The sequence below is a fragment of the Carassius gibelio genome, chromosome A24 (genome assembly GCF_023724105.1).
Source record: "Carassius gibelio isolate Cgi1373 ecotype wild population from Czech Republic chromosome A24, carGib1.2-hapl.c, whole genome shotgun sequence".
Taxonomy (NCBI): Eukaryota; Metazoa; Chordata; class Actinopteri; order Cypriniformes; family Cyprinidae; genus Carassius; species Carassius gibelio.
Genome location: NC_068394.1, coordinates 5454580 through 5470814, shown reverse-complemented (window position 1 = coordinate 5470814; position 16235 = coordinate 5454580). Strand labels below are relative to the sequence as shown.

Sequence of the window (16235 nt, the reverse complement as noted above, 5' to 3'; positions counted from 1 at the left end):
TAGGCTTGAGTTATTTCAACAGCTAGACAGAACTACAGTGTATCGGTCTTACAATTATTTTTAACAATATATAAAAAAGATCCTGGGGGAAACATTTAGTGTACACTTGGAATCATTCATTTCAGTGTGCATGTTTTTGTGTGTGTGTGTGTTTTCTTTCTCTCCAGAATGAGAACCTTAGTGACATTAGAAAGTTTTTTTTTTTTAGATCGTTCTTCGTGTTTTACTAAATTCTTGCATAGTAAGGATTTTTGCAGTGTTCTGAAATATATTTTCTCACTTGAAACCCTGTGATCAATCTCTAGACTGTGAAATTCACTGTTCTGACACCCAGGCTATAAACAGGGGTTCATTCTCTAATTATACACGTATCAGGGGCCATATCCACCTCCATCTCATCTCACCTTTAAATGTTCATATCTTTCAGTTACAATTTAAATAAAGTATATTTTAAAATATCTAATATAGGTGAAACTTTCTGACATTTTATTTTGTTGTATGCTTTATTTTTTATATTTTAATAGTACACATAATACAGGAAATTCTACAGTTTTTCATAAATAATTAGAACATGGATTGTTTTACTATAGGGGAATTAAATAGCGGGAAGTAAGCAACTTCACATCAGAGTGCCGTGTTTTGAGTGTGTGAATGTTTCTAAACCTGTTACTAGGTGAAGATGACAGTTGATCACAGAAGGCTGTAAATTTTAAACGTCCCTCAAGGCTGTGTTCCCATTAATGGTGCAGTGTGATGATCGGTGAGTGTCATCTCTGACGGATATTTATGAGAGCAGTGACTTGTCGTCTTGTTTCTAAAAAGGTAATCCGGAGTTCAGCAGAATGCGTGTTGTTGTTGTGTTTTCCGTCACTCCCTGTCATGGAGAATCATGATTCATCTCCCTCCACATGCTCACAGAAAACATACGTTCCTTCATCCGCTGAAATGCGTTTCTGCTTCACAGTGCATGAGCCACTAGAGTCTGGCAGGAGGCGGATGACCCCAAGCACAGGAATTCCTGATCTCAGTAGAGATTCAGTCTATATTGGTATGACACAAAGGAGCCAAGATGCAGCCCTAGAACAGAGAGATAAGTAGGTCAACAAAATAAAAGTGAAGAGAGGAGAAGGTACGCTTTAGTCATATGTCAAACACTAATTTTTGTTGTGTGGAGATGCTGTTATTATTAATAATATTTTTTTGTATATATATTTTTAATAATAATCATTTTATTATGAGGGTCAAGTATGTAATTTTTGGAAGAGCAGATTGATATCTAATGGGGAAATAAATTGGTGTTTGTTTGTATGAGAAACAGTTAAAAACTGAACAATCACTGTGAAACCTATTAGATTGTAGACTATATTCTAAATGGAATACTAGATTGCTTGAATTGTGCACTGTAAATATAAATGCATGCACACTACCCAATATATTTTTTTAATATATTTTAAATATATATGACTGTTATCTATACATTTCAAAATATAAAGCAGTTAAATTATATTAATAATTTAATTAATTAATTAATTAATCGATTAGTTATATTTATTTTGCATTTTCAGTTACATTTTTGTGGCTCAATTAAATTTACATCTGGTTTATCAGTCACACTGGAAATGGAAGCTTAAATAAGCTATTCCACGTAGTAAGCATTTTAGCAAATGTAGTAGGTCACATAATTAGCATGCTTTGCACTGTATACATACTAGATACATCAGCGATAGCAAATAGTTTATCTCTCTCCCTCTCGAAAACTGCATACAACACTTATTTATCCCTGTCCTTCCATGTCTTTCTTTTTCTTTCTTTAACTTCATTCCTCATTTCCCCCCTCCATCTGTGTTTGATCAATAGAGTGTAATTAAAGGAGGGAAGAAGCAGGCTCCTGCAGGAACAGCTTTAGTCAGACTCTGTCTCCTCTGACACACTGCTGGCCCTCACTCGTTCTGATATATAATGTATGCATTATACATCAACCCTCTCTATCAACCATAGTCACTGCAGGACAACCGAAGACTCCTACTGTTCCTCGTTAGCTTGCAGTGAAGAAAAAGAGGGGTGTAAATGTCTCATTCAACAGCCATAACTAAAAGACAATCTTTTAATTTGTGAATCACAACTGTCATGCTGTCTTCTTAGATTGATACATCATTTTGCAATACATTATAAACAGTCTGGACAGAAATTGAGTTAGCAAATCTTAAAGAACAGCACTAACCCGCTGAGGTCTAAGGGTATTTTTTGGGGCCTGGAGAAGTTTTGTCATGTCCTGACATTTGTGCTTTTTCAGTTTCTTATAAATATCTAAATGGCTAAAGTCTAATCTCACTGTAATCAGTACAAACTGGGCTATAATAATATGTGAGCGGCATCTATGTACATGATTGTTTTTTTGGGAAAAAAATGTTATGCATGGTTAGTGAAAAACACTTGAAAGGCAATAAAACACATACAGAACATTGGTTCCCGCTTTAATGCTAATCAAATAACAAAAGACAAAATATCGCACATTATTCTTGATTTAATAACTTTTGTAAGTGAAGCTGACGCCATCTGAATGATGACCTGATGTTTTATTAGGTTTATTGCATCCTTTTTCATGCCCCCCCCAAAAAGAAAAAAAAAGAAAAAAAAATCACCAAAGAGCTAAATAAAACAGAGCACCAGAAGTGCACATTAAACCCTCTCTCTTTTTCTGTTTCATTATCATCAACATACAGCATATTAAACAAAACACTTATTACAACTTACAGTAAACAAATATATGTATATATATTTGGGGGTGGGGAGGTGCTTAGTAAATTGACAAACTTTAAATCTGAAGAACTGCGTGCTTTATCCATATGGCTCCTTAGACCATTTTTGTTTTTCTTAGTATGTTCACACTAGAAAATAGAGCTGTTACTCCATTTCAAATACATTTCTGTTATCTGTGCAAAACCGTTGCGTTTTTAGTTAGGCCCGGATATAGTTGTCTCCCTTGGGGATCGATGATGTAGTGATTGATTGTTTAATTGCGGTCCTCCTTGGCTGCTCATACAGGCATCCTTTCGCCGAGAAGTCAATGTGCTTTTCTCTTTTTTTTTTCCTGGCCTGCTTGGGCTGTGCTGAGGCCAGGAACCGGAGGACAGATAATCTATTTGTGCTAATTTCGAGAGTGCCCCCCACCCCCACCCCCGCCCCTTCCTGAATAAGTCATTCTGCACTGTATCTTCCTCTTGCCATCTCATGTGCTGCGCTCGGCACTTCAGCTCTTCCACATCAGCACATTTCATTGGTCCGGTCATCTGATGCTTCAGCAGTCTCCTGTTCCACATGCTCTTTCACCTCAAAACATAATCTAATCATGTTATAACCTCCCGGCCACAGATGATTGCGATCTGATTTGCATTTCTCAGATTTTATTGAAAACATTTGATATAGATATATTCTATTTGACCTCTTAACACTATTGTGACTCAACTTCTCTGTTGTTCGTAAGCAGGCAGTTGTAGCTCTTAGAATGAATGAACAGCAGATAGGTCGCATCACTCAAGGTAATGGATGGTGACACCCGGCTTGTCAGCCAGTTACCATTAGACCTGCAGAAGCTCGTTTTAAGCATCTTAACTAGTCACAAAACAGAAACACTGCCACTTCTGCAGTCCAGAAAATCTCTCAGTTAATTTCTTTGTCTTTCCATCGTCTCTCTTCCCTGTCTCTGTACCACCTGTGCACACTCTTTAACTTATTTACGGATAACAGATGTGCTTGTTGGTGTTTCACAGCCTGTGGTTTTCATCAGGTTTTATACAAAGAGCTTCACATACTGCCCAGAATATCCTGTTTGAGCACATGGGGCTCACTGTTCTGTCTCTCTCCACCATCGCCTCACCATATTAAGATACCCACTGCTTTGTGAGTTCCGCAAGCAGAGCACCTGCAGTCCATAGAGACAGAAAAGAGTAGAAGGAGTGAGAATGGTTGTGCTGCAAAACAGAAGCAAAAAGTGCCATATCTGGGTATCCCAGCTGCCAGGTCCCAGATGTGTGTATGTGTGCATGTGAGTGTCATGCTGGGCTTGATGCGTGACTGCTATGCTTGGTCAGAATTGAAAGCGGGAGGTCTATCTCTGTTCCATGTGGATCATTCTGCAGCTCACATGTTTAATTAGCTCAAGTAAAAAATGCTGGTGTGCTCTTAGTTTGTCAGGCCAATTGATTTTATGAATTATAAAGGACCAATTTATGATAGCAAACTAAATTCAGTCAACACCCTGAAGGAAATATCTAATGAAAAATATCAAGCTAATATTCAACCTGTAGTTTTTAATACTAACCAATTAATAACATTAAAAGGTATATTTATTCCTAAGTATTATTATTTTTTTCAACATTTGAGTGCCACTTGTACTGTAGCCGCAACACTGTGAGACAAGCACAGGAGAATCCTATTAGAAAGTGTTAGAAAGGAGCTGTCTATCAGTCACACAGTGCAGAACTACTGACATTGCAGGTACATATATATATATATATATATATATATATATATATATATATAATTAGAGTAGTGTGCAAAAATCTTAGGCTACTAGTATTTTCACCAACAAAAAATGTTTGTCAGTTATTTCTATTTTTTGCTGTAGTGTGTCAATAGGACATATCAGTTTACATTTCCAAACATTATTTTTGCCATTAAATGTGATTTTTGTTTGCACAAGGAGTCTGACAGCAGCCAGTTCTCCACACAGAGATCTGATCTCATCGTCATACAGTCTGTCTGGAATAACATGAAGAAACAGAACTCACTGAGACAGACTAAAGTAAATCCAGAAGAACTGTGGCAATGTCTCCATTGTAAACCCTATTACTCATTTCACATGCGATTAAAAATATATTTCAAAATCAAAAGGGTAAAAACATTTTCAGTTGCTTTGTAAATAAAACCTGTGGCTAATGTTTTATAAAAAAAAAAAAACATTTTTAAAAGATAAACATTGACGACATTAAATATTAAGATAAAAAATAAACACACATATGTAAGATTCTGTATATTTTGACGTTTCCTCAGCAATTTGTTTTGCAGAGAGCCAGTGTGTTTGCAAGCACAAATGTAGCACATATTAATTTTGAAATCAGTCATTTCATTTGCACATTAAATGCAGATGATGTGGCCAGTGATTCATGTGTATTTTATGAAAGTGCTTTGGGAATTAGTGTGAATATTTCTTGAACATCAGTGTGTGCGTGACTCTGAATCACTGTTTAGATGCACAGTTCTCTCACACTGTCATAAAGACTCCTTCCTCCTAAGCAGAGCTGATTTGCATTCCACTCCACTCACCGTCTCTGTCTGTGTCTCTCTCTTTATCTCCCTCTGACCTGATCACTCACAGATGGCGTAGTCCTTCTGTTCCTCCTCCTTTACAGAGTACTCAGCAAAGAACGTGTGCAATCACAACCCAAATGGATCAATTATGTGATTCAGGGTAGAAAACCTCAGTAAATTCATATTGTATACAAACTTGGTGGGAAAAATCAACACATGCAGACAGACGTCCCTTGCCACAGAAATGCATACATGCACACACATGTATAGACAGTTTAGCACCATAAGCAGGACTGATACTGAGGTGATGTGAGGATTTTTACAGTGCCAATCCACGGTGTTACCCTGGAAAGGCTGATCCCATTTAGATGTTCCAACAAAATCCATGTCACATTCAAAGCCATTGACTGGAATAAAGCTATTAGCTTCCCTTCAGATAAACACTGTAAAGCAAAAATTATTATGTTTATGTGTCAAAATCATGGTTGTTTATTATTCTTTCTGAAGAGTTAAGTTTGGGCCATCATTAGTCACTATCTTGCTTTGTAGAAAGCAATGGCGCTTAAATTATAAATGGCGCTTGATTATATCCATGTGGCGTCATGACTTTTTTTAAAATTATTTGGTGTAAAAATAAAAAACAAACTGTCTGCAAGCCTAAAAAAAAAATTGCATTAATGCAACATAGTATAATGGAGCCAAATCTGAGAAGGGAATTGAGAAGTTCTCACAGTTTCCAGTACATGTAATTGGCTCTATCTCTCTCTCCTATTCACCTTGATGGGTTCACATAGCTGCATTTTTTGGTGTTGGATCATAACTGAACATTAAACACTAACTGGTCTTTATCTTTACTGATCTTTACTTTATCCTTACTCCCGGTTTCACAGACACAGCTTAAGTCTAGTCCTAGACTAAAATGTAAATCTGAGCTGTTTCAACTGAAAAAAAAATAAAATAAATAAATCTTAAAAATGTCAGTGCTTTTGTTTTGTCTTAAGATACACACCAGTAAGGCTTTTTTTTTTAGCATGTTTATTAAAATTACTTAAATGTTCTAATTGAACAATAGCTTAATCCTGGCTCAGGCTAATTAAGCCCTGTCTATGAAACCAGGCATAAATTACACTTGATTTCAACATTTATTTCCTAATGCAGTCCCATGCAAAACATCCTGGAAACTACAGATACACTGCCCTGTTAGTTTTCAAAATGACATACATTACACCATAATGAAATTAAGTTATGACAAAATGTTAAAGAGTTGTGTTGCTTCCGCTCATTTTAACAAAGTAATTAGAATTCATTTATTTATTTATTTATTGGAGTGCAAATTCCTCTGCATTTGCTCATATATTTAGAACATTCTCATGAATAATCCTTGCTGTGTTCACAAAGACTGTAAGAGCAGTGTTTTGAAATAATTTCCACCTTTTTCATTTTTATTTTAGCTGATGCCATCTGCATTCATAGGCATGACCTATTTAATTAGTAAGAGGGGGAGGGGTGTTTTGTCACTCATAATACAACTGTTGACAGATATCTATGAATAATCCCCTTGATGACCTCATCTTCACTCAATATATCTGCCTCTGATAACCCCCTCCCCCACCACCACCACCTCCACCACACACAAACACACACATACACAACATTCGAGTATGTCACCCTGCTTTAGATAACAGTGATGTTTCTTTTAATCGGCTATGTGTGGCAAGCTTTTACATTCATTCTGAACATCTATTCTTTCTAAAGGATAGCTAAGAATTTATGAGATGCTTACATCTAATATTTATCTCCTCACTCCGGGCTGATGCCTGTTGTATGGGACAGTTGAAGGCACAAAGCACTGTAGGATCCGATCGTGGACTGCCCTCTGACTCTGGCTACATCTGTGCGGTTCGGGCTGCCTGTGATGATGGATTAAGAGTCTTTAACCAGAGCGTCTGGGGAGAATTTGGCAATCTGAGCCAGGCCAATTCACCAGCCCCATGCAGCCATGCATCATTAGATCACAGATATCCTCCGAACTCTCCACACCCTCCTCCGTCAGACCCGACACTTTAAAGGAGTCATATGACATTGCTTAAAAGAACTGTGTATTTGTTGTAATGCAATGTGTTAATGCAGTTAAAAAAAACATTATTTTCCACATAATATAAATTATTGTTGCTCCTCTATGCCCCACATTTCTGAAATGCATAGATTTTTACAAAGCTCATCGTTCTGAAAAGCGAGGTGTATGCTGATTGGTCAGTTATCCAGTGCGTTGTGATTGGCTGAATACTTCAAGCGTTATGTTACAACCCTTACCATACTGTGATGCCTTGTCCCTGCACGAGGAGACAATAAAACCTATTACAAATGAAGCATTTGCTGCATCCATTGGGGACAAATTTCTGATTATAATGACTTATTCTGTCTTTTTACGCATTGTGTATACCGCCGTGTAAACATAAAATCATGTCTGCATTTGTGATCAGAGAAATGACAAACAACAAGCACTACACTGCATAAAACTCGCGCTTGAATCTTCAGCGGGAAATTCTTTAAATATAAAAAAATTTATTACAGGACGTTAGTCAGAAGCGCCAAACTGTTCTTGCAAAGTTGGAACTGCCCCACTTTATAGAAACAGCCTTTGAGCACAGAAGCATTGAAGGCTACTGGTTCAGGAAACAGTCCTCCATAAAATGCACTGCACACGTCTGAATATTGGGTTGAACTGTTCTGGAACAGTGTTGTAAATAGAACTTAACCACTGATTTCTAGTTGTGTCCTCTTTTGGAAATCCAAATAAAGTCTTTATTTTTTTATTTATTTTTTTTACAACGAAACACACACTGTCTCCACGATATGACAGCAGCACCAACAATACTACAGCAAGGATAAAAGTTATGCCTTTCTTTGCGTGAACATTTGGGTGGTGTTATGCAAATCATCCCATACACAGTGACGTAGACATGTGGGATTGTGTTTAAACAAGGTGTTTTCAGAGGGATGTGGACAAGTCTTAACTTTTATAAACAGTATCTCTTTGGGTTTTAGGCTCGAGTCTTTGCAACTTTAGGGATCTTGCACGAACAGCTTATAACAGTCCAAAGAGAAAGAAAAATTGGAAATTGCATTATATGACCCCTTTAAGATTGAAATACATACATGCCTCATCTGCCACGTTACACATTCAGCAATCGAAGAAGGTTCTGAACCCCTTGTTTTACTAGAATACTGAAACAAAAGCTGTTTGCTGCAGTGGTGTGAAAGGGAAGGGAAACGAGACACCAGATTGGCTGTGTAAAGTCAGATTCATGAGTTTTTCTTTAAAATGAATTCCCACAGAGATACTCCATCAGCGAGAGCCAAGTCGTCTGTGTGGTCATGGCTGGCGAGTGTTGAGCTAAGCTGTCAGACATATAAGAGCTTTTGGTGCTTGGGCAGTGAGATGCTTTGTAAACTGTACTGGGGATCTGCAGATGAATAGGAATTTATTTCTCTTTGTCTTTGCATTTTACAATGGTTGCAATGCCATTTTTCTCAACAAATGTATTAAATGTTTAAGAAACACCCATTATTGTCAAACTTGTAGAGCAGTTTTACCTGTCATACAATACAGAATTGAATAGAAAATGACATCAATTCAGTTTCAAAATTTGAATTAAGGGAGCAAACATAAAGTATCATTTAAATTCAAAATTGAATGTAAGGAAAATACATAGACTGTATTGTGTTAAGATACATTTATCTTATACAAAAATCTATATTTATATATTTATATTTATTTTGTCATATTTAATCAATTCACTTTTGTGGACCAGGGTGGAGAAACATTTACTTTCCTGAAATGTAACCTGTGTTACATTTCTTTGAATTGCAATTCAATAAATTCCACCTCCACTGACATTTATCTCATAATCCTCCCCAGAGTCTGCCTTTATTATCACCAATAGAATACACAAGTTTCATGCAGATTTATACAACAACCTGTTAATTTATCGTATTAAAAGTAATTTCTTTTGATCAAGCACCTTCATACTTTTACATATCTATTTTATTTGTCATATGTCATGTATGTTTTGCATTAGCCCACTTAAATTAAACCTTCCTGCCAACTAGAAATTTTGATGCAGAATTAGCCAGATTTGGCCTTTCCAGTTTTTCCTGCTTTTCTATATCGTGTGATTAGTTTATTGACTCTGAATACTATGAATGTCTTGAGGCTTACATTAACAATCTGTAAAAGCTTGTGACTGATGCATTAAACAATAGTAGGATAACTAAATGTTCTTTAAATTGTTAGATTAATTGTAGGTACAATGTTTCAATTTCAGTGGCAATGTTTGGCTTTAGGATCATTCAGATTTCCAATTTAGCTCCTCACTGTATCTTGCCTAAATCTGTATTTTGCAAATGTGAAGCTGTCTAATAATTGTGAGCCAAGAGCCTTAGACAACATCCACAGTCCTCTTTTTAAAGTAAAGAATGTCCATTAGATATCCACCAAGGCCTCTTGAATTTTCATGCTTGTGGCTCATTAGCAGTTGAGTGAGAGGATTGATGTGGTGCAGGTTGTTACAGACTATTTTTAGTAAGTATTGGTACATCTAGTTAAACCCAGAGGAGTCTGTTGGTTTCTCAGGTGGTCATTTTCGGCTCCTCAAAATATTAAGCTGTCCCTGAATGTACCTTCTCTGGCTGTCAGCAATAGTTATACAGATCTGTCACAGAGAGATTGCACTCACTTCTCACGTCCTGTGCTGTTCTGTGAAGCAGTCAACTGTTTTTGTCATGAGGCAATTAGAATCCGCACAGAAGATGCCCTGTTTCATTTATCTCAGATTCAGAGTGAGGTACAGTACTCAGGCCTCCCCTTGTCAGCCTATGACATGCTACTGTTCACAAGCCAATCCCAGAGAGTCAGAACTGGCTGAAGTAATCACTTTACAGTGACTGGAGAAGGAAACACTTCACAGAGAAGGGAAAATTTGTCTCTACCTTGATGGGGGTGGGGGGATAGATGCAGTCGGATCAGTGATACATGCTGTGGAGAGACATTAAACACACACACACAAAGCAAGTGTATGGAATAAGGTGATGTGGTTCCATAAGAAAATGGGCCTCAATGTCTTTGTTAAACAGGAAGTAAACCAAATCTGGAGGATACCTTAAATGAACAGTCATCATTTACTCACCCTCATGTCATTGCAAACATCTTCTTTCTTCTGTGGAACACAAATAAGGGTATTTTAAGGACATTTTTAATATGTTTGACCTTTTTTAAAAATGATTTTGAACTGTTGTTTGAACCATACAGTGAAAGTCAATGTGATCCAACACAACATTGCACCCTGTTTACTTTCATTGTTTGAAAAAAAAAAAAAAAAGAAATCTCCATTTGTGTTACACAGAGGAAAACCTGCAGGTTTAGAGTGACCTGAGTAAATGATGACAGAATTTGCATACTTTTCTTCTCACCTGAAGAAATAATTTATTCCATTTTGGTTGGTTTCTACATCGAGTTTGGGGCTTGTTTTTCCAAAATAGATCAGGACTGAAAGAAGCAAAGTTATAGGGAAGCCGTGGCCTAGTGGTTAGAGAGTTTGCCTCCTAACCCAAGGTTGTGGGTTTGAGTCTTGGGACAACAATTCCATGACTGAGGTGACCTTGGGCAAGGGCACTAAGCACTGAACCCCCAACTGCTCCCTGGGTGTGAACTTTGGATGGGTTAAATGCAGACCACAAATTCTGAGTATGGTTCACCTGAGTATGGTTGTATGTCACGTCACTTATTATATATAGTGTTTATTTTGGGAAACATTTTTTGAAACAACTTTCTATGTAAAATATGGGAAAGCCTAGTATTGGATCAACTACAAGAAAATAAACCCCTAACCCATCATCAAAATTCTTTAACAACTGAAAAACAAGATCATATGCTTCTGAACAAGATTACATTACAGGATGTGTTAGTCTGGATGTTTGAAAGCAGCACTACCCAGCATTGCAATTTCCCCATCTGCTTCAAAACTTAGCCATTGTTACTTGATAAGCCCAAGATACCATAACTGAATTGCTGCAGATGTGAATTCAGCATTTGGGGACTTGAGACCGTTTTAAAACAGTAGCACTTTGCCTGCGCTCCAAGTGCTTTACAATAGACACAGCAAATGTTCATATATTTTCCAAAGGAAAATATGCATTTTTTAGTTTTGTCTGTTTTTGTCTGTTTGCCTCCTCATCTTAACAACTTGCACAATGGTTTTATACACTGACATGAACCAACAATTATTTTAGTGAGAGCTTTGACCTTGTTCTCTCTGTTACAATAACACCTGCACATTTAATTAAACTTAATTACTTCACTTAGCTCGCTCACAGGCCATTCTGTCTTCGCTCAGCCTGTTGTGGTTGGATCAGCATGCTTAGTCGTGCATGTGTAAGCTTCATTTGGAGATAATTGCTAATAATTATCCCCTGATAAGTCAGTACGGCACAAGGCGACTTGAGAACCGGGGCTGTTTTGTTGTCGGTTTCAAAACTATTATATATTTAAAGAGAGAAACTACAATGTTGTTTGTGCTCTTATAGTCAATCAGGTTTCCATTATTTTGGAGGTCACAGACTCTGCGCTTCAGGCTAGTATTTCAATAAAATATAAATAAATAATCACTATTTACAGCATGTTCTTCCTACTGTCTTTCAAGGAGGACATTTAGCCTTTCAACTTTTTTGTAGACTCAAAGGTGACTGAACAAAAATGTCATTATTCTAGTCTGTAGCATGTTAACCATCTGTTTGACCATACAACCTATTTTCTAGAATTACACATTTAATTCTTCACAATGATTTCCAAATTTTCCAAGGAATAGTTCACAAAACAAGCAGAGAAAGATACTAGCATCATGTTGTTCCAAACATGTATGTATTTTATTCTGTAACACTGTAGCACTGCAATATATATATATATATATTGAGTGAACAATTCCTTCACACAACTTGAGGTTTCAATGAATATACACAGGAGAAAATGAAATTTAAGGGTCTTGATGGAGGGCAAGATTTTCAGTAAATAACACAACTTTGGTTGAACTAACTTCAGAAGACTTGTAATATAGTAAAGTGTCCATTTTTGAGCTTGACAGCCATTATTGTATAGAAAATAATTTCATGGACAATCAGCAACATACATATACATAATATATATATATATTAGTTATTGTGAGGATAAATGCAATCCTACCATGACTTATTTAATATTCAACATTGATAAACCATGGTTTACAGCAAAACTCAGACATCTTCTTCAGGCCAAAAAGGATTCCTACAGAAGTTGGGACAAAGTCTTTTACAATCAGGCCAGGAACACACTGAATAAAAAGATTAGTGTGGCTAAAAGGACCTATGCTAAGTTGGAAGATCAGTTCACTTCCAGTGACTCAACTTCAGTGTGGAAAGGTCTGAGAGCCATCACAAACTACAAGACACCATCCCCCTCCACTCAGGTGAATCAAGAACTTGCTGACGACCTGAAGGAGTTTTATTGTAGATTTGAAACCCCCCACACCCATTCTGACCATCTCTCTACACAATTGTTAACACCTCCTGCAATCCTCCTGCAATTTGCTTACCAAGCAAACAGGTCCATGGATGATGCAGTACAACATGGGACTGCACTTCATCCTGCAACGTCTGGACAAAACAGGGACTTATGTGAGGATCCTGTCTGTGGACTTTAGTTTGGCTTTCAACACCATCATCCCAACATCCCTCCAGAACAAACTAACCCAGCTCTCTGTTCCAAACTCTATATGCCAGTGGATCACCAGCTTTCTGACAGATAGGCAACAGCTAGTGAGACTGGAGAAATTCATGTCAAACAGCTGCTCCACCAACACTGGTGACCCTCAGGGATGTGTTGTCTCCCCATTGCTCTTCTCCCTATACACCAACAACTGCACCTCTAAAGACCCCTCTGTCAACCTAACGGTGATGGGTCTGCCTACAGACAAGAGATTGAGCAGCTGGTTGTCTGGTGCAGTCTTAATAACACGCTCAAAACAGGGGAGATGATAGTGGATTTCAGTAGAAACGTCCCTGCACCCATCCCCCCCCCCTCCCCACACACACACACACACACACACACACACTCACCGTCATATACAGCACTGTGGCTGCAGTGGAGTAATTCGGATTCCTGGGAACCACCATCTCTCAGGACCTGAAGTGGGACAATCACATTGACTCCATTGTTTTTAAAAAGGCCCAACAAAGGTTGTACTTATTCACCAGTTGAGGAAGTTTTACCTGCCACAGGAGCTGCTAAAACAGTTATACTCAACAAGGCACTATTTCGAATATATATATAACATTTTTAAAAACATTTCTTGAGGCAGCTATTGCACCTCATGTCCCCTGGTGACCAGACTGGAACGAGAATGTTTCGTTTCTGTTAGCGTTGCTACCATGCCGACGGCAAAGAGACCCGGGTGGTCCTTGCTGTGTCCCCTTCATTACATCAGCAGCACAGCTCTGCCTCGTATCAACACTGTGATTAAAATGTTACTGGTGATAAGAGGATATGAAGGTCAAGCTACAAGGAGTGCAGCGTGGGATCTGAGACCTCCACCTGAACATAACAAAGAGGCCTCATCAGAATGCCATGCATGCCTTCTACTCCTTGCAGCTCGATGGCTTTGTTTTGTTCAGTCTCTGGTTCAACCTTGTTAGTTCAGGCTGGAGAGCCATTGCTTGAATTGTTGTATGTCACTGTAAAAAACCCTGTGTTATGGTTTTTTACTCTTGTGTTTTTTTAATATGTCTCAGAAGTCTATTACTCACTATCTGCAGTTTAATGACCCAATATAATATCAGTGACTAGTTTGCATCATATGTCATTATATGGTGGGAGATTTTATGTGTGCAAGCTTGCTGACATTTCATAGATCTTTGCTTGGCTGACAGATGCCAGTTTAAAAGAGAATGTCTTAGAATATTTTCTAGATTTGATATGCCCTTCTGTTAAAAAAATAATATATATATATATATATATATATATATATATATATATATATATATATATATAATGAGATGCAAATCAGGGTGTCTGGAGAATAATGCCCACTCATTTATTCTGCCCATGTATACTTGTGGGGACTGAGCAGTCATTTGTCACTTCCAAACGTGATTCGGTGCATCACATTTATCAGCCCCTGCACGCGCAACTCTTCAGACACACCAGTTTTAATGGTTTTAATAATGCTCCTCTGTGCCCACACAGGGCAGAGCGTACACCTGCGTGAGAAAGAGAGACGGCAGACATCAAGAGTCTGGTTATGCCTGTAATCCGTGAGGAGCCTCAGTCTGGAAAAAAGTTAGATCAAAGACTAGCGACTGATCAGCTTAGATTTTTTTTTTAAGTGTTACTTTAATCTGTTAGAATGATGCAGTGCAACTTTAAAGGAATTCTGTTGTTTTTTCCTAACTTAATATCTATGGACAGCATTGTGACCACGAGGTATTATTTCAGCTATAGTAATAATGTAAATTATTTATAGTAATACATTTACATTAGAGGCAATTGGGCCAAGTATTAATTTTCATCATTCATGTATAAATTCTGTTTTCTATTTCCATTTTTATTGTTTTTGTATTCCATTACTCCGCAAAAATTTATTAATTGAAGTCACACCTAATCACAAAAATAATTACATTGACACAGATATCGATGACACAGATATCGATGAAGTTAAAGACAATTGTGTTATTCAGTAAATGAGTAAAAAAAATATTTGTGCAAGTGAAAGTCAATTTATTTTTAAATTAGGAGCAAGAATCACAGGTGAACTGAAAAATAGACACACATATAAACACGTTAAGCTACCAAATTCTAGCTGCAGAACAGTTTCACATAACTGCATCACATTTCTTTACGTCAGTACAGCATATCTGCCACAGAAATATCCATCTTTTGCCTTCCTGCATACAAAATCAATTTCTGTGCTTAGAGAGGAAACAGAGGAGCAAACCTCCCTGCATAGTGTGTGAGGCAAATGCTTGCATGGGGTTCATCCCTAGTGGCCATGCTTAATTTATGACCAAATCCTAAGGATCACGATTTTTGAATATTTGATTAGTTGATTTAATTATAGAATATTGAATAGGCTGTGCGATTATTGTCTTAAAAAATCTCGCCATGTTTTCCGTGCTGATGCAGTGGTGAAATGTAAGCAGAGGGTGGCACTACCAATAACGCACCTAAAAGTTGTCAAATGCAACAGAATAACACATTGCCTCATGCTTAGACTTTCTGTGGTATAAAATGACTGGTGTAGCATATAATGGTTACAGTAACTTGGGACAAGTCTGTTGCAGATCCCGAGCAGCACAGACAAACATCTAATCTTGTCAACTGTTTGGTAAGTACTGCAGAGTGCTGCTCTGTACGTACGTGTGATCATGAATCTTGAAAGTGAAAGTAAAGAATATATTGAAGTAACGTATATTTCGCTCCCATCTCACATCTATAGGGGTTCCATTTTTTAAAAGTGCCTTATGATCAGTTGATGATCTTTCATGATCTCATTCTAATCGATGGACTGTTATGTTAGTAAGTGCCGTCATTCGGTTATGTTTATTATATTAATATGTTTCAGCACATTACAATCATTATCTGGCTTGAGTTAAGGTAGCCATATCATCTTCTAAATTAACAGTTCATCATACAGATTGAAAGCGTGAATACCATCTCTCTCCCTCTCTCTCTCTTTTTATGGGTGTTTGTGCGTGCATATAGGGAGGGGTGCAATTTTCAAATAATAATCAAATAATACCCAGTGATTTTCAAATATGACTTTTGCTTGGAATGCCCATTCCTATCAAAAACATTTACACTGCCTCTTAAAGGATTAAAGACATTCACAAGTGCTTCA

General features: G+C 37.4%; 1 protein-coding gene across 2 annotated transcripts in view; it reads left to right on the top strand.

Annotated features, from left to right (window-relative positions):
- LOC127945981 (netrin-G1-like) overlaps window positions 1-16235 on the top strand; it is a 78123-nt gene that overhangs the window by 40942 nt on the left and 20946 nt on the right. The gene's annotated exons all lie outside the window — the stretch shown is intronic.